The following is a 24,720-nucleotide window of genomic DNA, read 5'->3' as shown; positions in this document are numbered from 1 at the left end:
ACATGAGCTGGTGCATTGCTGCACCCCTCTGCTGTGCAATGGCCATGCAGAACACAACTCCCATCCCTACCTCCCGAAGTACCCACGTATCATATGTGGAAAGACATCTGAAGAAGAGAGAAAGGAGTGATAATGACTGCACATTAAAAACATCTCAGAGCTTACTTTGATTTTACTGAGATTAAAAGAAAGCCCTACAGTGTACCAGTAGTCTGAGAGAAAAAAAAACCAACAATCTTCCTATACGTGTATGTGGTGATTTCAGTATTCAAAGTACTTAAACATCTGCTTAAGACACAGCGCGTGGCTCCAATATGCTGCTCTGGTGTCATATGTCACTGTGTCGACTTTTATGCTCCATTATCTAAAAATGGCTACCTCGTAGACAAAGTCCCTCTGTGACTTGCTAATTACTTCCATTAGTTTAAAACAAACTTGACTAGAGACGGAGAAAATCCTGAGAGAAATTGTCTAATTCCATTTTTTTTTTTTAACACGCACCGTCTCTGCTCCACATTGCTCCTCTCAGGTAGCACAGGTGGGTGAACGCTCAGCAATGAATTAGCACAGCCTGCTCCTCTCCTAAGAGCCTTTGGGAACTGCAAGCACAGAAAGGCTTCAAAGACATGAGGATTCCATAGTGTTGAGTCACTCTGCACGGGCAGCAACGGGGCCACGGCTCACCTGGGCAGCTCTGCAGGGGATTCCAAACACCCAGGGATGACCATGCTCAGCTGCTGTCAGGCAGAGCTGCTGCTATTGCTCCAGGTACTGTTTATGCACAGCAGAGAAAACACAGGATAGCTGAGCTGCTCACACTTCCATCACAGGGCTGCAAGGACGTGGCTTAGTGCTGGGTTGGCAGTGCTGGCTTAAAGTTGGACTCAACAATCTTGGAGATGTCTTATAACCTAAATGATTCTGTGATTAGAAATCCTAAACCATCCTCCTTGCTGCTCTGTGAAAACTATTCCTTGGGATTTTACATGACTAGTGAGATGCACTGTTTTATACATACATATATATATATATACACACACACATATATATATGCACACACAGAGATCCACATAATACACTATAAGTATCTTATAAATAAATACCTTATCTATGCAAATTTATATATAAAATACTTTTCCCAAATATATGTGTATGGGTATACGGGGAAAAAAAATCAAGCTATTGTTCTATAATAAATAACATAGTTCAAGGAAAGAAGACCTTATCCCTGTTTTCAAATTCCACCTCTTACCTCTACTCTTTGCTCTCGTGGAGACTGAAATTAAAGTTTCATTCAGCAGCAGACAACTTCTGCTTTTCTTTTTTTTTCCTTTTCTCCTTTAGAAATCTCTAAGTCTATGTAATTTGCAGTTGATGCAACTCTTGACTTTCAAATAATGTAATAAATAAACAAACAAACACTGGCTGTGTTTATTAGACTTAGAACTCTCTGTGGACACAAATCAATCTTTCTTTGACCAGTCTGAAGCCTAAAGAACACTGCATGAATTTAACATTTAAAAGCTGCAGCATCAGTAATTAGGATTTCGGATAAACAGCAGAGTCACACATCTATCATTTTTACAGGATGGTAAAAAACCCCAACTTTTTAAAAACACGCTGGATAAAATGTTCAGTGATGCTTATCGAAAGCTTATGCTGAAAGCAGCATCTAATGCCTGATGAAAGAAAAACCAAGAAGGCACCCTCATTAGCAGGCTTTTAGGTTTAACCCTTTACCCTCATCATTTTTAATTGCTTCTCTATGAAAGGAGGAAGTACAACAATTTGATACGTTGAAACAGGTACTGAGTGATGGGCAGGAAAGCTGCAGGAGTCTGCAGCAAACTGCGGGGCATCTGAGACAAAAAAAATGGTATTTTTCTTCAAAAAAGACCCAGGGTGAAAAAAATTTCAACAAGTTTTGCATTGTTCCCTTTATTATTTAGCTTGTTAAGCTGGCTGGACAGAGTCAAATGATCAAGTGAGGATCTTGAAAGATGTACGAATACACTGAACTTCCTTGCCCCCCAAATGTCTGAGAAATATACTGAATTTAATGGGACTATAAATGGTACAAACCAAAGAACTCGCTTTTAGCCTTATCCTTCTAGATTCTCCTTTAACTTCTCCTAGTCCATTAAAAAGTGCCCCCTCTGGCAAGCTGCACAGGGCTGCAAGAGCAGGAGGGATAATACTCATTTATTAGGATGTACCCCCCAGCAGGGCATCATCCCACAGTTCAGGACACAGGTCCCTTCATTTGGAGGATTATCACTGCAAAGATGTTTCTCTCCTGATGAACTTCAAAGCAGCAAATACACACCACTATTTCCAGCAGGATCCATCTGCTTTTCAAGCTGTGTCTCTTGACCAGCTCCCCTACACCTGGTGCACCGTGATAAACCTAAGCTGCCAAATCCACCCCTCCTGTGAACACCATTAAGGTGAGGATGGTTTAGCTGTGACCTTTGGAAGTTTCAGATGTCTGGGTAACCTGCAGAGTCCTCGGCGTGTACGGAAATGTCCCTTTTGTGTGATCATGAGCAAATCACTCGTATTCCTGCCCTGGCACTCCCGGCCCAATGCTCCCAAATGCCTGCACTCATCCATCTCCTCCGGCCTCTGCAGGGGGTTCAGCCCTGGCCAGCATTCCCCTGCACGTCACCACACCAGGAATTAAAAAGACCCAAACATGTCCTTAGTGGACAGGAACCTGTTGTCTAAGAACAGGCATGAAACCATTCAGCTAACCACAGAAATGCGCCCTGTGAGCACATCGCAGCCTCAACAAAGTGATTTCTCCATTAAGTGCTAATGGGAAGCAGAGCTCGCTGTGCCTTGTTGGAAAGCTGCATTTATTTGACAAAGTAAGTACGTAGCATAAAATTTTACACAGCCACATTTTTGAGGCATCTTTCTTTATGTTCACGCAATCCCTCTGTGATTCTGTGAGAAAACTGCTTTATAGCAGTGGGAACCAACTGTAGTTGAGTGAATTCCCTGTGGCCACACTGGAAACCTCGAGCAAAGCTGGGATTTGAGCCCTGAAATTCAAACTGCCAGATGACACTGCCTCCATCGCCCATGTACAAGGGACAAAAATTATAAATGGGGGGAAAAGGACCTTCACAGGCACTTCAAAAAGCAAAGAGAGGCAGATCCTTATCCCTACAAACTGCTGTATATTTCCAAATTAGTTCCGGACAAAAAAAAAAATTAAGGAATGTCACACAACTTATTATTGCAATTGTTGTGTGAAATGGAGTCCTATGAACAAACATAAATCCATGGTGGAATTCTGTGACTAAAATATCTTGTCTTAAAAGGGAAACACTGAAAGGGAGGCAAGAAGATTTTCATAGAATCATGGAATCATTAAGGCTGGAAAAGACCTCCAAGATCACTGAGTCTAACAATCTAACACTGGGCCCACCACTAAACCATTAACCCAAGTACCACATCTACATGTTATTTGAACACTTCCAGGGATGGTGATTCCATCATTTCCCTGGGCAGCCTATTCCAATGCTTGACAACCCTTTCAGTGAAGAAATTTTTCCTAATATCCAACCTAAACCTCCCCTGATGCAACTTGAGGCCATTCTCTCTTGTCCTACCTTGTCCTATTTTGACCCCTCTGAAAGAATTCAGAGACGTTGCTGTTTCAGTATTTTGTGGAAATTAAAACTGACTTGAGCCATCACACTTACACACAATGCTATGTAAGTCCAGAGTCCTGTTTCTATCCCACTCCTGCTTACAGTAAATCCCATACTAGCACACAATACACAGCCAGATTTGCTTCCTGCAGTTAATAAAATGTTCAAAGCCCTTCTCCTTCCGTACAAGAAAAACAACACATAAATAGGAAAAAAGGATGGCTGTAAAACCTGATGGAGACAATGTGTAATTTTCATCCTCCCATTACTAACTTTATAGGTTACATTTTCAACCACGTCCCCATAAAAGATATCACACTAATAAACTCTTAGTGTCTTTATTTAATATTTATAGCACCACGGGAGAGAACCAAACTCTACTGGTAGAAGGTAAAACCAGCAATTCAAACAGCTGCTTCAGAGACTAATAAACACATCCCTAGTGATGGAGTTTAAGAGTACACAGTTTAAAAAAATGCTTTGATACAAAAACCTGTTCGAAATAAATGGATGTGTGTTGGTTGGTATATGAATGTATATAAAAATGTGCATGCTCACACCCTCAGCTTCACAAAGCATTGATTATTCATCAACTGCTCTTGGAGTAAAAAAACAAAAATAATGAATGAGTTCGAAGAATTAATGAACTGCCCCACAGCCTATCATCTCCTGAAAACAGTTACCATGATTTAGCATGTTCTTAATGTTATTTTCTTGCAATTAATGGCACAGGAATCTGCTGCAATTTTATCTATTTCTCATATGTCAGGTCAATGTGAAACATTACATCCAATTTTCCAGTGCATTATTTATGATCTCTAAGCTATGACTGCTAATATTTGCCTTGCTGGAATAATAGTAAATTACCATAACAATTTACCATATGTAATTATGCTAAACAAAATTTTTCTTTATTTATCTTCTTGTAATCTTCAGTTACAGTGAATCCCCCTCTTTGGAATCTGCAGTAACACAACATCCACGACATTCCCAACCCATTACATGCTTGTTAGAAATCCCTCCATGTGCAAGTCAACTTGTGACGCCTCAGAACTGCCAAACGAGCAGCAATCGATCTCCAGCAGAAACTAAAACAGATTTCAAAAGGCACATAGAAGTATTTTACTTTTAAAAGCACATTCTGAATTTCCCCTCTTTAAATTCCGAAGTTCAACCCCCTCCACGACCAAATTATCCATGTAGGTTTTAGGCTCACACTGGTGAACTCCTGACTGCCTCGTGTTCATCTGCAGCTGTTTTGCCTCCACAAAGCCAGGGTTGTAGGTTTTATGGGGAAAATGGCAAACCTTGTTCATGCACAAGTCATTTATTTTAAAAAAAGTATTTCTGTTGGCTTGATGGAGCTACATGGAAAAGTCATCTTTTCATTTCTGGAGCCACCTAAATGCTTTTGACACCTTTTCCAGGTTTATATTCCCTTTTATCAGCTCTTGCTTACACAGAGTTTCTGTTTCCATGGCCAGATGAAAAGGAACAATACATTTCAGTGGACTGAAACAGGGATCCTTTCAAAAGTCATTCTCTCACCTGTACAGTCAGCCACTAGCAATGAGGAGTTGAGAGCATATTAAAAAAAGATCTAAATTCCATGCAAACAAAACCAAACGAGCCCTACAGTAAACAAAACCCAATTCCCAGACACTGACTGCCTCCTTTATATCCCCACCTGCGCTATTTTTCATTTACTGGAAGCCAAATCAACTAAAATACATGTTTTTAAGGAAGAAAAAATGAAGAAGTATATTTCACTTTTGGTTTGGAATTGGAGGGGAGTACAGACCCCTGGAGAGAAGGACTGTAGAACATGATAGAAAAGATGAATCACTCTGGCAACAGCCAGCCAGCCATTAATTTTCAGGAAGCCAGGAGTTGGTCCAATTAAACCAGGCTCCTTTCTCTACATTAACATGCTTTACTCAGTTTTTTTCTGAAGCTAAAACATCAGCTCGAGACCCCAAAGGCTTTTCTATTTAGGATCAATCAATCTACCTTGCTGCACTGTAAAACATACACTGTCAGCTCTGAGGCGAGCTCAAAAAAAAGAGCAACGGTAGAAAAATTTGATAAATCGACATGTTCTGGCAGTCAGTAGAAGGATTCTTCCTACACTGTCACTTATTTTTATCTGATTAGAAACAAGTATTAGTAAAGGGAATATTCCCTTCTATTCTCTTCCTGGTATTTAGCATTGGGTTAAGAGGAGTCTTTTTATCCCCGATTTTCTACATCCAAGCCAGAAGCTTCCTACCACAAAGGCAGAGAGATACTACCCAGATTTCAAAGGGCAGCGAGTTTCAATTGGATTTGCAGGATGTGCACTCACATTCAAGCATTTTCTTTAGCACAGGAACATGATCCTGCATCTGTTGGTGCTCATGTTAAAGACATTTTTTACTGCTTTCCACGTTTTCATGCTCAGGGCTTTACTGTGGGTGTGCAACCTCACCTCCAGGTTTCCAGCACCTCCTTTGGCAAGGACTGTTTTATTCTGGATTTCATTGCCCATTTGAGATCCACTTACTCTTCCTCAACCCTACTGAGACATTTCAGGAATGGTTAACTAACACATGAGCCAGGCACTGATGACAGAGGCACTTATATGGTCTGAAGTCCTCTGCAAAGAGGCACTCGGGGCTGGGCTAACTCTGAGGGTTACCCTTTTCTTTGGTAAATGCCATAGTAACTGCATGTTGTTCCCAGTAGACATTTTTACTTTTGGACAAAAACCTGTCCTAGTAGTTTCAGTGTGACAGTCCTCTGTTTTCAACAGCAATGTAGACTGAAAGGCACTGGGATGTGCAGCTGATGTTGCAGCTTCAGATTCTGAGGTGAATAAAGACAGCTTGGCTTGTGTAATTCTGCAAATACCAACTGCACCACATGTTTTGGCAGATACTGAGTTTTTATGGGCAAACATTTTTGTTTTTTTGCTCTTCCTTAAATTCCATGTGTCTGCAGGATAGTACTGAGATTCACTATGGCACTAATGAGATCATTTTACAATTAAAGGCTAAGTAGAAACAAACCTCTCACCACTCTACAGGAGAGTTTGGGTTCTCTGATTAAGCAGCATTAAATAAACCCGTTTCACTCTCGGTCCTGGTGCATGGGCTTTCTATGATTAACTCTACAAACAAGATGGACCGATTGACCCCATGGATTAATCAATGAGCTTCTCAGCTTCAGAGCAAAGTGCAAGTTGTGGGAGTTACCTGCAGCAGGATATGTTCTAATTATTATTACCAGCACAGAGTACATAAATCCCAAGGCGCTTTATTCGGAGGTTTTACTCTTAGCACTAATGATTTCCACAGTACTCCCATGTTTGTCAAACTACCTACGTGGGAAAAGATTCCAAACACCACTACACATTTCTTGAGGGAAAAACTGCAGGTTGTATGGTAGCTTGGGGTAATAATTATAAAGGGAGGAGCCTGGGTAATGGTAGGGCAATCTCTAGGTTATAAAAGCTGCCCACCCATTGTACCTTCATCCCTGGAAGAAGCTGTTGGGAGGCTGAGGCTGTATTGGAGGAAAACTCCATGTGATGCATGGAGCACGCCCAGGCAGAGCAGAGAGCCCAGCCCTGCTGGTACCAGGAACATCCTGACACTGGGAGCAGTGGTGGGAAGGACACAGAGCTCCTGCACAACCACCCCTGCCAGCTCCCACCCGCTCCACAGACAGAAATCTGGCAGCCCTGTGGGGTTTCCTCTCAGTCACAGATCTCTTTTCAGCTTTCCAGAACTGTATTTGAAAGACATGGGGAGCTGCAGGAAAATTTTTAGTGAGGGGGAAAAAAAAAGTGAACAGAGCCCATTTGCAGCCTAGGAAAAGAAGTTGAAAGAGATGCTCCAACCGCAGCCGTGTCAGACAGCCTCGGGCTTCTCTCTCCTCACACTCTTCAAACAAACAAACTCTCAACACCTCGAAACAGAGGCTGCACATGTCAGGGGGAAAAAAAAATATCAGACACACCAGTAAAGACACTGAACTCCTTGTGGATTTGACTTGTGTGTAAACACCGACAGCTTTGGGTTTGGGTGTTCTCATCTCCCTCAGCCCAGCTTAGGTGTGGAGATACGCTGGTCCAGGGAGTCAGATCACAATGCAGGAAATGAACGGATGTTTCAGGTAAGAATATTAGAAATGGAAGACTTTGTTAACTGGAAGAATCAAGGCAGGGTAGCTATATTTAACTTGCAGCTGCTGTGCACCTCTGCTCTTCTGCCTGCTCAAAAAGCAGCTGCAGTCCTTTACCTTCATCTGTAATCTACACAAGTCTGCAGGTTTCAAGAGAAATAAATAATATGTAGAATAAAACACTGCTTGGTACCTGGTGGTCTCAAGTGCTTTGACATTTGGAAAAATTCAGAGCGTTTTATTTACAGAGTGAGGCTCCATATTCTGCTTCTGGCACTTGGTCAAAGGGAGTAGGATGAGAAAAAGTGGCCTCGATGCCCAAACTGCACTTGAGTGGGTAACAAACACTGGGCAAGTTGAGAGATGGCAGGGCTGCACAGCTGCAGAGAGACAGAGCATCGGGCCCCGGGGCTGGGCTCCAGTGTCCACTGACTCCACAGAAAATTCACCCACAGAGCAGGAAATTAACTGGAAAAGCAAAATCACAATAAAACACAGATCCACGTGATCTGGTGGAGGTCATCACTGAACCCAAATGAACCTCCTGGCCCCCGCAGCCACCCTGGAACAGACCTCGTGCATTCCTGCAGCCATGGAGCTCAGCTGCTGCTGCTGCTGGAGTCACAGGGATGAGATTTAATGGAACTTTCCCTTTCCTCTTTTACATTCACCCCCTCTGACCCTTCCTTCTACCGCGGTATCCAAGAGAAAGGCATCCCCCCCCTCGCCTGAAGAACGACTTCAGGATTCAACTACCAACCTTAAATTTCATGACGCACTTTTGCAGGGCTCAGTCCCTTCAATTAAAACCGAGAGAGACTGAAGCCAGTAAATTAGAGAACGTGACAAATGCAGCACAAAGCACTGAAGATCCCAGAAGGTATCAAATTTAGTGTTAAAGTAAAGAAACAATAGGGAAGTCCAAGACATTTCAGAGTGTAGTGAATCAAATTAAATTGCCTGAAATTCCACATGGAATACATTTGACAAATTTCTTTCCCCCTCTTCAGCTTTCTGTTTGAGATGAACTGTCGTCTGGCAGCTTCAAACGTCTGGCACAGCTTCAGCTTCAGTTTGCTGGGGCTGAATCCAAACACGAACCTGAACTTTACCAGTTCTGCTCTTTTTGTAAACATACTTGCTGTGGCTGCCAAATGCTTTCCAAAAGCACACAAAACCCAGAATCCAAAAGGAAAATATTGTCTTGCTGCAATAAAATTTGCATTTTACCACCTATGGGCAGCATCCCTCGTGCAGAGCCGGCGGTCGGGCAGAGCCCACCTTGCCTGTGTTTCCCCACACGTTTTGGAAGGGGACAACGAGTGGGGAGCTGTTGTGGGAGGGATGTGTCTCTCATTCACCCAGTACAAGCCCATTCCACAGCATTTCAGCCCCACCAGCGCCAGTGCCACCTCTTCCCCCGGGGCTGCGTGGGCAGCTAATAATACAACAATTAGCAGTAGGATTCCTCAGGCGTGCTGGATAAGACAAGCAGTAAAATGTCATTACACCACGTGTCACTGATAGCAAAGACCAGTTTAGATTCCCCCAGTGAGTAGTCTCAGAACAAATTCATTTTAAGGTAGGGAACTTCAGCAGCGGAAGAGACGGATATAAAGAGGGTTATGATCAAATTGCTCCTGAGCCCAGATAGCATCAGCCTGGATATATCAGATTCTTTTTCTCCACTTTGCTTTTAAAACATAATTGGTTTTGCAAAAGGCTTACAACAACGCACGCTTCTTTGACACAGAGTGCCATTCTTCACCAGCAGCATCCCACTACCTGCATGATTCTGTTTTATAAATTCTTTCTTCCTCCATTTTAAAGCTTTTTAAAACTCTCAAGCTTCATAAACTATCCAACTGCAGAGGGCTAAACCAGGATGGCTAAACTGAGCCCACCTTTAGGTTGAAGAGCAGCAAATGACAGAGGTGTGCGAGTTCTGGCACCAAGCAGGTGCTGTTAGAAAAGCATATTTTATTGTCCACAAAGTCTCAGCCTCACCTCTGAGAGCCACATGGAGTTCCACCACTGCCTAAAATAGACAACATCTGGTTCATATAAACTCTGATTTATTGCATGTCTTCACTCCCCTTGGGTTTTAATTACGAGTAGATCTTGTAACTATTATATTTGTATTTGTTTTATCCATCTAGATATTTTTCTACACTGTTAACTACAAATGAAAGCTTGTTCTAAAATAGTACAAAAATATACTTAAAAATATGCATATGGTCTTTATTAAGGAAATCCCTATACTGAATTTTTAGATGAAGTAAAAACACCACTGAAACCACTGATTAGCAAGCAAGCCTGTACCTGATTTATTATGAGACTAAAGAAGTTGCTTTCTATTACAATAAAACCCTAAAGAAAACAGAGTACAGAACTGACTGCTGCCTCTCATCCTAACAAGTGTGGTGGCAGATAAAATCCCTCATTACTGCAGCACTCTGACTGCTCCCAGGGTTTTTTTTTGGGGGTGTTGAGCCACTTCCAGTGGTCATATGTCCTCATTTTAAAGCACCTCTCTTCTTCAGCAGACAAGACAGAACCAAACTGTACCTAAAGAATAAAACACTCTTCCTCCCCTGGGTAAGAGAATACAATCAGGAATGCAATCATTGGAAGCCTTCCTCCTGAGACATTTTTTTTGTCTAAGCTTTTTTTTTTTCCTAATGAAACTCTTGATCTTTCTGGGAATAAGCTGATTTAAAAGTGACTTTTTAATTTGTATGATTGAATAACTACCACCACAACAGAACACACGGTGCAATAAATAAATAAATACCACTTGCAAACTTCAGAACTCTCTGCCTCTGCATCATCCATCAAAACCAATTCTGTAAGAAACAAGGGATGTGACAAACCCAAGCAACCTTTCTCTCCCATCTTACAAGAAGACTGAAAACTATTTCTTGAAATGTCCTAATGTTGCTATTAAATGATGAGTCTTCTGAAAATGGTCATTTCCAGTGGTCTTAGTGGTCATTTCCAGCAGCCTCCAGGAGGACCAGCAGACGTCACCTCCACAAGCCCAACACACTGACTGGGCAGCTCAGGTCCAAGCACTGAGGCAGAATCCTGTCCTACTCATGGCACAGAAGTTTTGGGAATATGATGGAAAACAGAAATTGCCCCAGATGTCTGAACTGCTGAAATCTGGAAAGCAAAAAGGGCTGAGAGCTGAGTTTTCCCTCCCCCAGTGTCAGCACACAGCGTGACTCTCGTGCTGAGCCATCTGCAGACCAACAAACCCTCCAGGTAGAGCAACAGGAATGTAAGAAATATTTTGGCTCCGTATCTATTTTTTAATTAAAAAGTTTTGCACGTAAACAGATACCTTCTCTTCCTCCAAATCTACACTGACATCCACTACTTATCATTCTGAAGCAATTGCTAGGGGAAACATGATTAAAAAATACCATATTCCATGGAAGTGTTCTTAGAACTGCCCATCATTGTGCCTTTAGGTCCCCTTTCACACCAGCTCAACTGTGAGAGTTTTAAGCTGAAATCAAAAAGTCAGGCCATTTAAAGACATAAAAGTCAGTTATGAGGCTGAAATTTTATTTTTCATTTATAGATTGATGGGTTGAAAAAGAAACATCGACTGGTTGATATCTTTTAAAGGTTAAACAAGCATGATGAATGGTAGCAAAGAAAGCCCTAACAAACCTTGATTCCCACTTCTTTTACGAACTACAGGGATATCAAGGCTAAGTTGGATGAGGTTTTGGGCAAGCTGATATAGTGGAAGGTGTCCCTTCCCAAGGCAGGGGGGTGGAACAAGGTGATCTTGAAGGTCCATTTCAACTCACACTATTCTGTGATTCTATGAACAACATCCTAATGACACAACAACCCAAATACAGCACCAGGGACCACGGAGGGATGAAGGCACATGAGCTGGAGACTCATCCTCTCCATACAGATGTGGAGGGTGCAGCTGGCACTGACCCCAGGACACTGCACTGGCTCTTATGCCCCGTTACCACCATGGGTAGCAGCACTTCAACACTTTCCAGTCACACATTTGCAGTTTTTTCAAGAGCAGGCCTCAGTAAGGACTGTCAACTACCGCTGTCAGGGATGTCTAGCTCAATGTAAACACTCTGTTAGTAACGTGATGAAATTACACCTTCAGGTTTATTCTAACTGCTAAAATAAATCTTTGCACAGAACAAGTGTGCATTCATTTATACTGCAGTGCTATGACCATAAGTTTTAATTTTTACTATTTAATTATTCATCCTGGATCAGGTCTCAATTTAAGCTCATATGCAAAGATGAGGAAGAATGGGCACTTGTTTATCTCAGTTTTTTCCAATTAATTCAAGTTGTTCAGTAATCACATTACTTTTCTACTATGTGATAAGAAAGAAAAAAAACAACCAGCAACCATCCAAAGAACAAAAAAAGACTCCCTTTATACAAGAATCAGGATGTTCTACAAAATTTACTTGCATGGATAGACTCCAATAAACCCATTAAAATATTCATTTATAGGGATGGCTCATATTATTGACTCAGCTTGCAAGGGAAATTTTTCTTCTCTTTTTGCCTTTAATGTCTATAATATTATGAGTGAATTGACCTAATAACAGATTATATGATGGAGATTGGCAGAGGTTTCCTTAAATTGTCCTGGAAATATGAAATTTTCCTAAATTTCCCTCTTGCTCCCTATGGGCAGTGATAATATGTGGTACATCAACCAGCAAATTCTCATCTATTACCTGGTGCTATACCTGAATTAATCAAACTCAAAATTTCCAACCTACCAAAATGCCTGCTTAAAATTAACCATGTCCTACCTTTTTTCAATAAAAAACTTGGGAAAAGTTGAAGTAAGAAACTTCAGTCTTGAAGAAACTCGCCAGTCTGTAATTCATATAGTTTTAATGACATTTCTGACCTTTAAAACAAAAAGCATGAATAGCTCACCCAGACTATTGGGCAAACAGAAAAAGTAACAAGAAAAGCCAGCAAAGAAAAGAAGAGCTACCCAGGAGGAATCCTCTGCAGCTCCAATATACAACATTTCTACTCTGTAAAAATAGAATGCCACTAAAACTTTGCCAGCCACTGCCCTCACTTAGTCTGATGAGACTTTCTGTTGCTCACCCAGTTGTTCCTTTGATTACCCTGATGTCCAGAAGTTTCTGATAAATAGTCTTGTACTAAGAACATATCACTGTTGGAAATGCAGTTGTCAGAACAGAATATTACCTTATTTCTCTTGCATGTAAATACCAGCAAGAGCTCACACTCTGTCATCTGAATTACCTCCTAAAAATCATCCAGACCTCGAGGAGCCCTTCTGATCCAGGCTCACTGATACAGCAACAACTATATTGTGTCTGTATGAAACACCAGGGGCCTGGGCTTTTAAAGATACCACTGCTGAAATAGGTGGCCTTGATTATTTTTGTGCTCAAGAATAGGTATCATCCGGTGATCAGTCCCTGCACTTATATGCATAAATTAATTATGCTGAAAATTTTTCAATTAGCCATTTGCCATTGCCTTTGTCTGACTGGAGCCTGTGGATGGGGTGGTGTCCCCATCTCACAGCCAGGTCATTACACAGAGGAGGGGGCAGACACTGAGCTCCACTGAACCCCAACCAGCCACACCACCAGTTCCATAAGCTTAACCTTCACGCTTTCCTGAATGCTTATACAAAAATCAAACAAAACCAAGCAAATCTTTTTGTTGAACCTGACTGCCACAGGCAAGTCCTTCTTCTCTACAAGACTCTCCCCTGTGAATGCACCTCCCAAAACACTGTGGACCTTGACCTCATGTGGTGAGGACGAGGTGATGGAGCTGCCCCAGGAGCCTCCACCACTGCACACGGATGGAGTCTGGGATGTGCAACAGTGCAATGCTGACACGCTCCCCTCTGTGTGCACGTGGCCAGGACACCTGCACAGCACCAACCTGCAGCACGCTTGGCTTGATAACCACTTATTTCCTCCAGCACCAAAGGGACTGAAGCTCTAAAATGAAAAGGCAGTGGGGAGGAATGCAGCCATTTAGGGAAGATCCACCCAACCAGCAGTTTCAGAATGAAAAATACAGGCTGCCTTGTTTAAAACCACTGTCCTATGCTTAGGCAGCCCTCCCCCTCAGGTATCTGCACTACACAACGCCCCTCTGGAGGGTGATATTATATGTTCCCTCTCTACCCTGTTATTTCTGGCTGCTTAAGCAGCAAAGGACCAATATCCCATTCAGTTATGCTCAGTTGGTGCAAGAGAAATCAGTGAGCGATCTCTCTGCAGCTCAATTCCCACACCTCGTGCTCGTGTGGCACTGCTGCTTTCTGACAATGATTGATGACTTCTACCAAGCCCCTGTTACCGGGAACCTAATGGGTATTTCTTCATGAGCTACCCGTTATCACGCAAACTCTGTGAGCTTTAAGGGTAGAAAGCTTATCCTCTGGAACAGACTTTCCCATCTGAAACACCTCCTCCTTTCTCCTGTGATTTACTGTTCATTTATCTTTACTGGAAAATTGGTCTTTGCGAGTTACGAACTGGAGCCATCTGAGGCTCTCGCTTCTGGAAAAGCCAGCCATGGAAACCCCAGAAATGAAAAGCCAACACTCCCATGGGCATATTAGCTGGTTTTAGACCACAGTTAATGACTTGTCAATCATACATTATTTCACATTAAATTCCGTTTACATTCAAGTCACAGTGGACTGAGCAGTGGTGTACGTATCCATCACCCAGTTTCCAGTGACCATCAGCAGTTAACAGCTTCTGTTCACCCTACAGGGGTGTTTTCCAAATCCAGATTGACATGTTTCAGGCAGACTGGCTCTCCAGACAGTATTTCCACAAAAACTAATTCACACCTGAGACACAGAGCAGACACACTCTACTGTTACTTCCTGCCAACTCCAAGCCTTACAACGTAAGCTAAACAGTATTTAGTGATTTACTCTGCTTAGCTCTAGCTAGCTAGATTATTAAAATATTATCTTCTGTCTTAGCAGTAAGGCAGGGTGTGTGTAGACAAGGTCAAATCATGTCTGTTTATGTCACCTTTTAATTTAGCTGATTTGGGTTGAAAGGATTGCATTAGAGATGAATTACTCCTTAAGAGGTTTCTTTAAAGCAAGGAATTTAAAAAAAATCTGAAACTCTTAAGGTCTCCTAATACATGTGACCATTTTGCTGTGTTTCTGCCCTGAAAAAAAAATAATTACTGACGCAAGAAAACACTTTTTCTTCTAGTAATGAACACTAGAAGCTTGTCTGGGGGAAAAAACAATTATTAGATTGTGAGTATGTGTTACTTCCAAATGTAAAGCCATTTTACTTGAGACAATATTAAGATGCTAAGATGCAATGTTTGATCATTAATTTTGGCTAACACTACACATTAGTGTTGCTGCAGTCTTAGATTTTTTTCTTCTCCCCTGGTTTTAGACAGCCTTAATCATGCTTACGGCCGATCCTAATTGCTGAATCCTATCACTCTCCACCTTCTCTAAAACGCTCGGGGCAAAAGAAATAGCGAAGATTAATGGCAGACGTGTAATTAGACGAAAATGTAAAGATCTCGTGTTAATCATTCAGAAATAATTTGATAAATATGAAATTCTGAAGAGCTCTCACTAGAGCAGGAGATGATAAAACTGGAGTGCTGTGGCACAAAGCTGAGCACATTTGTATGTGCCACACTCCTTGCGACTGGAACGGGAGAGCTCACGCCCGAGTGTGTGGGCATGCAAGGGAGGCTCCATTAACATAATGGGATTCAGCATGGAAGACCATCTGTTTTAATTGAGCGAGCTTATTCGTACAATGCTTTGCTCCACTAATCTTGTTTAGATTAATGTTAATGTTCTATTAAAAGGTAGTTTATCATCCCACAATACTGAGTTAAAGCGATCACACCCACAGTAATATTCTCAGCTCTCGTGGAGGCAGAGAGCTCGCTCATTACCAGGCTATTGATCAACCCACAGCACAATTATTAAGGCTGGGAACCTTGGTTAAAAGTAACCAGAGGTCCTTTGTCCAGTGAGCGTAAATGCACGGATAAATAGCTTTTATTTAATTAATTTAAAATACAAAAGAACACAGCCCGCAAAATAATTCTCAATTATGCCTTTGGGTAACTACAGGAATGATGCTTTAGCTAATACCACCTTTCAGGTTGTAACAGAGAGAGCAAGTGTCAAACTGGGATGGGTTTCTCTCAATTTCTTTTCTTCCTGCGACTCATCTTCTCACCGTAACCCTTGGTCTGTCTTTAGTGCTTCTTTTAATGAGAAAGCAGGAAGCTGAGTGCTAGCTGGAAGCACACCTATCATTAAAAATGCAGACACAGGGCAAGACAAAATGTGCAACAAAGCACCCTTTGTACGTGGATCTAAAAATACCAAATTGCAGGAGGCATTATTATATCCTGAAGGTTTAACTTTTTTCCCCCCAAAATATGGCAGAATCTGAAAATGAACTTCTGTATCCTCCATGGCTAGAGGATAATACATCTAAATGTTTCGGTTATTATTTTTAAAGGCTGTATTTTTTAAAACAAAATCATGTGCCAGCCAAGTAATGAATTATTCCATCAGTGTTTGGGGGTTGGGTGTTTGAGTAGCAAAATGGATTACAACCTGCTATATTTACAACAAAAATAAGACTATCATCAGAAAAATAAATTCTATACTCATCTGAGTTCAACCTTCACCCCTGCTTTCTTCCCTTCACCTTTATAAATGCTATCTTGAGCTGCTCGAGCCCAGATTCAAGCCCCTGGTGAGGATCCCGCCTTCTGGCTGTTCCTCCCACCAGTGTAGTCACTGTTTTGTTTCCTTGTACATCCCTGGGCCCCCTTTCTCCACTGCACCCAGCAGCCTTCAGGGTCTGACTCCTCCAACACTTCTCCCCAACTCCCATGTCACCAGAGCCTTGGCAATTGCCCCTCTTGTTCTCAGCCAAGTAGCTTTGCTCTTTTTTGCTTGCTGCTCCATTGCTCTGGAAGAGCTCCTGGTGGGCCAGCAGCAAGGGTACCTCCACATTTCCCTCCTAAAACATCTCTTCTGCCAGAGCAGATAGAGCTGGTGTGCTGGGCGGCTGCTGCTCGTGCAGGAGTTAGAATCACAGAATCATTTAGCTTGGAAAAGATTACTGTTGCCTTTCTTTCTGAGGACTACCCCCAAGCTCATCTCAAGTCATCAATTTTGCCCTGTCTTACACCAAGATGGCAAACCCTCACTGACAAGGATCAACATTTTGGTGTTTGTTTTGCAGAGCTCCTATTTTTATGGTGTCTACAACTGCAGCTGCTCAATACCACTGCGGCACAAATAAAGTAACAAAAGAAGTAACAAGTAGCCCTCCCCCTCCTTCCCAAATTTCAAGTATGGCTTGAAAGAGTCCACTTAGAATTTTTATTTCCTAAGGGAACGTTTTATAATTACATTTTGGACATAGAACAAGGAAGATGAAGGATACCAATAGAAGATGAAATATATGTGAAGAAATTCTTCACATGCCATTCTAAAAACAATAATCTCACAAAGCAATAATTCAAGAGAGATTTCCTCCCCGAATACCCAAACATGCCAGTCATTAATTACAACTCAGAAAAGCTTCTCTGTGATACAAAAGCATCACCCTTCCTTCTCTGCAAAATTGGGAACCTGAGAAGAATAAAAGTTAAAGGGTTCATCCAAGAAAACCCAGCTGACAGTTGCCAAACTGCAAAACACTGCAAGCAACATCAGATGCTTGTTCTCACATTGGCTGTGTTGATGTCGGCAGCATCTCACTTTAGCCTGGGGTAGGTTTTAAGTTTCTCAGTAAAACTAAACCTGAAATTAGTCCATGCACTGAACTTTTGAAAATCCCACCTGAGTAGACTCCAAAATACCTAAATTATGTCAGACACAAATGCAATGCCTCATTTAAGAACCTCACTCCGAGATTAAATCCGCTCTGATTGGAGCGAAAACAAGACTGGCTGAGGACACGTGTTATGAGCCACAATTTTTCATGGGAATGTTGGAAGAGACTTAAATGAACCCCTTAATTTGCAGAGTGGAATTGTTAATGTTTCCCTTAGAAAGACAAGACGCATTTCTACCTCTAACGAGCGATATCCATCCATAGCTAACGAGCCACACAACCTCCGAGCCAACACTGACAACTTCACAAGGGAGGCGCACAAGCCACAGATTACACTGGAAAAGTTGATAGTGATCAGGGTTAGAAATCATTGATTTCCTGAGGATTTGTCAAGCAGTGCTCCAGGCTGTGTCCAACACACAGAAATCGCAAGTGACAAAATAAAATTAAAATACCCAAACATCTCTGCCTCCATCCGTTATCACCATTTCTTGTCCTTTCCAAACAACTTCCTGTGTTGCGCACCATCTCCCCAGCGTGGCTGTGCCCCCCCTGCAACCAGCCCTTTTGCAACTCCGGACCTTCAACAACTCTGGACAAAGGGCTTGTTTTTTATGGCGTTTGCCACATTTTTGGGGCAGCTGCCCTAGCTTAGGATGGAGAGCAGCTGGGATCTGTATTGCACAAGGTCCTGCATGAAGTTATGAGGCTGCCTGCAAGCACTTTGCCTTTTTGCACTGAACCCAAGACAAGAGAAGTGGGAGGGGCAGCCAGGGAGTGTGAAAATGCTGGGGCAGGGGGAAATTGCATGGGAAGTGTGAAAGGACAGGGACAACACTCATGGAATCACAATTAGCAGACAATTAACTTCCATATATTATTGTATTCCATCATCAGCTGTACTGAACATTAATGTGATCAATCAGGTTTTTCTTTAGGCTGAAGTTACACTGTGCAGTGTGTTTTCAGCAGGGTGGGCATGGACCTGCCTGTCCTTCTGCTGGGCTCTGTGAGAGAGGAGAAATCACACAATCTGCGATGCCAAACTACCTCTGCACCCTCCCTTAGATTTCCTGGCTACTTCCCACATTTCCATGTACAGAGGGGAGAGAAAGATGCTCCACCAGTGCCAGCATTCTTGGGGTCACTCCAGTGACAACACTGAATGAGGTGCCTGTGGGTGGAGCAGGTGAGTGCCTGTAGTGACATAAAAGGCACAAACCTAAACACCTTCTTTGGTCAATAATGCAATGCAGAATGTGACTGACATTTTTTCCTCTCCAGACAGCTAAGAAATGCATTCAGGAACCTGTGCCTAAGCTGCACGGGCTGTTAGCCAACACACTGTATCTACACATGACAAATTATGCATTCAGCCATTGTTTGAAAGTTTTGAATTCACTGTTGGTGGTAAACTTTTTACTAGAACACACAGATGGTCCTGCCTGATCTTGTTAATGAAAAACTCTCACACAGCTACAAAAACAGACGTGATCATCTGTTTTTCAACATTCTGAAAAAAACCTACAGAGGTGTAAGGTGCTGTACAAATGAGAATAATTAGCTTGTGCCATCTGTGGACATTAAAAAACCCAGAGTGTCTGTATTCCTGTGTTTTATAATGATAAGCATTATGTCTCCAGCAAAGTACGTACTTAATAACTTTTCAATTTATTGTGACCTTCTGCTCCAATTTACTTAAGGAACTATAATACGAGCTGTGCCTTGCACCTTTTTCACCTTATAATTAGCAAGTAATAAAAAATGCTATTAAAAAATAATAAGTCTGAAGCTCTCTGACAATTCACCGATTAATTCTTAAGATTTTGAAGTATGTTGGAACATACTTAGCTAAAACATCAATTTTATCCAGTTTTCAGCACCGCTGACGAGTGTTGGTGCATGACCAAGCCTCACAGCTCACTCACAAGTAATGGTTGCAGGAATTGCACCCCTTGGTGTTACACAGCTCAATGACAGGGTCACAATTCCCAGGTCTGTCCAACCCAAGTTTAGTGGTGGGCTGTGCTTTGTCCTTGTACGTGCAGTGCTGCACGCCTGGGCTCTCTGGCAGGAAGGGCACAGCACTGCAGCACTTGGGACTGGATGCCCTCAGCATCCAGTGAGGAACAGCTTATATAGATGAGTGCCTTAAAGGGAAAACAGGAAAAACCATCAGCATCCAGGACTGGATTTCACCTGATTCTGTATAACATCCCCTGGAAGCACTTAAAGGTGCTGAGGGCATAGAACTTATACTCCTCAGCCTCCAAAAATGGGAAGTGCCTAGGAAGGCTGTCTGACAGCCTCTACTGGCTTTTTTCACAGCACTCCCACCGTGAGGGGAGAAATTACCATTATTGCTGCAAAAGGAGTTGGGTCATCTGCATGACAGAATGAAGAGCATGTTAAACAGCACTGCACAAGCTAAAGTTGCCCCCAAACTGGAGATCCAGGTAAGAAAGAGGAAACCCAGTGAGGAGGGCTCGGAGTGGAGCCCTCACTACACAGACCTTTGCTGGCTACCAGGATCAGGAACACACTGCTCCCCCAAGCCCACTCCCACCTCTCTCACAGCAGGCACTGGTGTGAAATTTATCCTCCACGTGCCACTGAGCTCCTCTCTCCGAGGTGTGTACTCAAACACTGTCATATTAATGGGTTTCATTTCATATTAAGTGAAAGCAAATAATGTGCAGTGAGCAAATGCTAATTCCATGGAGTGCTGAGAGCTGGAATGCTGTTGCCTTAAAGCCAAGCAGAGTATGCACTGCTGCCACTGCCATTCCTAGTGCTCTTCCACTCATGAAATGCTCTTATATTATTCACACAGAGAAAAAAGCAGACAGCTTTCAGCCTCCAAACCGCTATGGAAACCTTTTCTCAACAACATTTCCTCCGCAGAAACAGACCTGAGCTCCAAAGCAGACCTGAGCAGAGGGTCAGTGAATGCTATGTTTTATTTATTATTTCATGATTTATCGTTATTTTGTTAGACACTGGTAGCAGACCCCAGGGGTACAATGCAAGATCCAGACCATAATCACCGTGCCCAGAACAGCCTGACACCCAGAGAAGATTAAAACACGAAATATATCCTGTGCTCACCTCGTAATCCTACCATGGAAACCTGTAGCTGCAAATACACAGATGCACAGTCCTTACTTTCTTATCTGTTACATGTTTTAATACCAGCAAAGGCCTATCTCTATTCATATTTGACTTGAAACCAGGACAGTTCAGTGAGGGAAGTGACAACAGCCACTGGAAGCATTTTTTAATTGAGTAGTCCCCCACTCCTGACAATTTTGGCGTGTAACTCATTTAAAAACCATTCTGTACTTTGTTTTTTTTTTGATTTGTACTTTCTGGTTTGAGCTACTGCTATACTGACTCATCTAAAAACGTGCCTTTAAAACGTTCATAGGTTTACCTACTACAGATGGTTAAGATTAAAAGTGTGAACAGGCCAGCCCAGCTTATATCATCAACTCTTTCTCACCCATTGTCTACATTTCTTAGAGACACGGGTGAGTTAGTCAGTCTTTGCTGTCAGTTCAAGGACTTGGTGTTGTTTCACCTTCTTTGTGAAGGAAACTTTGTTTCCTTCAATTGACTTAAATTCACCTCTATTCCTGAAATACCTTCAATTTTCCCTCCTCTGATTCCATTTATTATGGCAAATGTCTGCTGAAGGTTTGAGTGTACCTGCCTTTACTTTTACTGCTGTATTCATTTAAGCTGCAGCATCTCCTAATTAATTTTAAATGTTTTTTTTCCAGACTTCCACTGGATAGAAAGCAGCAAAGCTCTACTCTGAGATGACCTGGAAGAGCCTGCATGCATTTCTATCTCTTAAGTGCACTCTGAAGTCAAATCAATTCACAACGTCATGTTCTCAAAATGGGAAATGATAAGAAAAGAATGAGTTCTGTTCTACAAATTACCAGCAATTCAGTGTGGTGCTTTAATGTCATTCCTGTTCTTCAAGGATGTCACTGAATGCACCAGGCAAGTAAAATGCCCATATGAAATTAAGACACTAAAAGTAAATGTTTGCTCCTGTGTTTTAAAGAACCTCGTAAACGTCAGAGGTTTTTATTTCATGCACACCACAGCTTGTAGAGACACAGGAAACATTTGGATCTAATGGGAAACTGATGTTCCTTTCAGCACTGTGGTGCCCATTAGTACCTGTCTGAGCAATGTTCTCCTGCCACTGTGAGCAGCCCGACACACCAGCTGACCAGGACAGCACAGACGTTTAGTTCTGTGTTGTTTTAAGTGCCAGGGGAAGAACAATTCACATACTTCTCAAAAACACTGTGTAAGAAGTCTCGTGTCCCTTAATGCTGTTACTCCACCAGTCAGACACAGCCCTACTCGCTGTGTTACCATACACAGCCCTGAGTCCCCCAACGTCTTCCCCTCTCCTCCACATCCTTCATTTCATTCCTGGCTACTCGACAGAAGTGTAACCTGGAACACAAGCACAGTCAGATGAGGAGAGCTGAGGAAACACGTGCTTGGGATACAGTGAATGACTGCAAGAAGAAAAGGGTGCTGAGGCTGGTGATTCATCACTCCTCTGCTCATTCCTAAAATTTTAGGGTATACAAGTAATTCTGGGGTTTACCGAGTGCACTAAGATGAGTTTAACAGAATACCATTACCCTGCACTATGATTTAAGCTGGATATTGCCAGCATAACAAAGGTATGTCACATTTTCTCAGTATCTCCTGGTACCAAGCAATAAAATCCCAGTGCAAACACATCAGGTCGGAGTGCCAAGAGACCAGAATCTCAGCAGTTCCTGATGAAACAAGGATAAAAAATAACTAAGGACATGGTATCAGAGATGCTCCATTCCCATTACAACACACACAGCCAGATGGTCAGCCCCCAGTGACTCAAACCTTGCCGTAAACCTGGTAACTTCATTAGGTGATTCAAAGGCAGCTCCATCCTTAAAAACCTGTTTTCAGCTATGAGAAGGCAACAACTGAGCAGCTGATCCCAGGCACCTTTGGAAATGGAGGTTGATCCCTCATCACAATCTGAGTATTACCATGGGAGAAAAGGAGTGGAGAAGCTCTCTGGCAGTTCAGCCTGCTCAGAGGCAGACTCCCCTTTGGAAGAGGGAAACACACGCTCAAGTGGTCTGTTTTTCACTCCTGGAAATGCTAACGAGATTTTTGTGTTTGATTTTTGACTTTACATGAGTCAAATCAAAATTGAGGGATTTCCACCTGTGATACTGAACACACACTTTTGCATAAGGGATTTGTGTTTTGTAAATTATACCCCTTAGCCATATCACTAGTCATTAACCTAATTTAAATTTCAATAAGGAGATTCTCCGTTTTTGTCATTAAAATTAACTAGCTCCTCACTTCGAAGATACAAGAAGGGGGGTGAGGTGAAAGGATATCAGCAAGTCTGATTAAATCCACTTTTTATTCTGCAGCTCCCTGTACTCCCCTGCAGTGATACAAAAGCATTCCCCAAGCGACTTCCCCTCACTGGTGGGTAAGGTGTCAGAGCATCCCTTTTGCAGTGCCTCAAAGGCCACTCGGTGCCTGCTGTTCCTGCTAAGTGCTGTCTGTCATGTGCTGTGGAGGTTTATACAGACACTGGGATCATCTCACAAGTGCCTTTCTACACCGTGTTCAACTGCAGAAGGTCATTCCAGGAATTACCCGTTCCAGTAGCAAAGGTAATCCTTGGGAGCACTGTACCAGCCTGTTGGGTATCCACGGTCTAAAGTTATGTGAACCTCAGGATTTTGCCATCAGAGCCCACAGTGACCCCTTTGCTGCCCCCCCGGCTTCCAGGAATACAGCTGGAGTCAGGAAGAGCTTGATCTGCCAGCAGCAAACGGGATAGGCTTTTGTAAAATCTCAGTCAAGAGATTCTGCCAGATCCACAGACACATGGGACAAGAAAATGCATGTGTGTGGGAGGCAGAGCTGGGATGGGAGAGGTGTCCTGGGGGTTTGGGGGTGCCCTGTCCTGGCAGCGACAGGGATGTGCCGCAGCTTGGGAAGAACTGAGCATAACAAATCAGGACAGAGAGAGGTCCAGCTCCTCTGTCAACTTGTGCCCTGCATTTCCAGACCAGCAGGGCAGGAGCCAGAGGAATTTCCAGGCTTATTATTCCACATATTCCAGCATATTATTCCACAGTTCTTCCTTCCTTCCTAGAGCCAGGAGTCAGCAATAACAACCAGCAGTGATTAACAAAGTGAGCGTTGAGGGAAAATACAAACATAAGACTTTTCTAGGGCTTCACTTAGAAAAAACTTCCTCTCTACAAAATGACATTCCAGAACTAACTGAAGTGACTCAGATTTTGTGGGTCCTGATGATGTAGTAGAAAATTAACAGGATTGTGTATTTCACAGAAAACAGGTAAGAGAACAGGCTGAAAAGAAATGTTACTTTAATTGGATTTTTTTGTTCTCTTGTTATCTTCAGCACCTCAACAATGCTTGCAGTACCTAAAACCTTCTGGGACTTAAGAAAGCTCCATTTCTTTGATTCCATTCTCATTTGAAACTTATATGAGCAACATTATTGGTAGGTAGGAAAAAAACATATATACATGAGTATGCAAAGGACACTGTACATTAACTGGTGTAGGGTAAACTCAGACCACGCAACCAGCAACAGATGTAACCCAAGAATTCTAAATTCCAATCAAATAAATCCAAAGATTAATTGCAAAATCCATCAAAGTACTGTTGGGAAAAATGGTAAACTGTACATAAACATTCAGGGACTTTTGCAAATTCCCATAGCCTATAATTAGATTTACTGAATGCCATCAAATCCGAGGCTCCAGTGCAAACAGAGACTGTTTCTGTTGTTTTAAGATGCGTACACAGATACATGAAATGTGTCTAATTACCCACAGTTGTTTTGTTTCCCTGTTTAATTTCAGCAGCACAAATCCACTCACTGCTAGAGTTTCACATACCCTGGAATAATTAACTGCAAAATCTAAATGTCT

General features: G+C 42.4%; 1 protein-coding gene across 1 annotated transcript in view; it reads right to left on the bottom strand.

Annotated features, from left to right (window-relative positions):
* Positions 1 to 24,720, bottom strand: part of CDH4 (cadherin 4) — a 436,070-nt gene that overhangs the window by 171,543 nt on the left and 239,807 nt on the right.

This window comes from Manacus vitellinus, unplaced genomic scaffold (genome assembly GCF_001715985.3).
Source record: "Manacus vitellinus isolate BGI_N305 unplaced genomic scaffold, ASM171598v3 scaffold_26_pilon, whole genome shotgun sequence".
Classification (NCBI taxonomy): Eukaryota; Metazoa; Chordata; class Aves; order Passeriformes; family Pipridae; genus Manacus; species Manacus vitellinus.
Note: the sequence above shows the minus strand (reverse complement) of the source record. Positions and strands in the feature narration are given on the sequence as shown.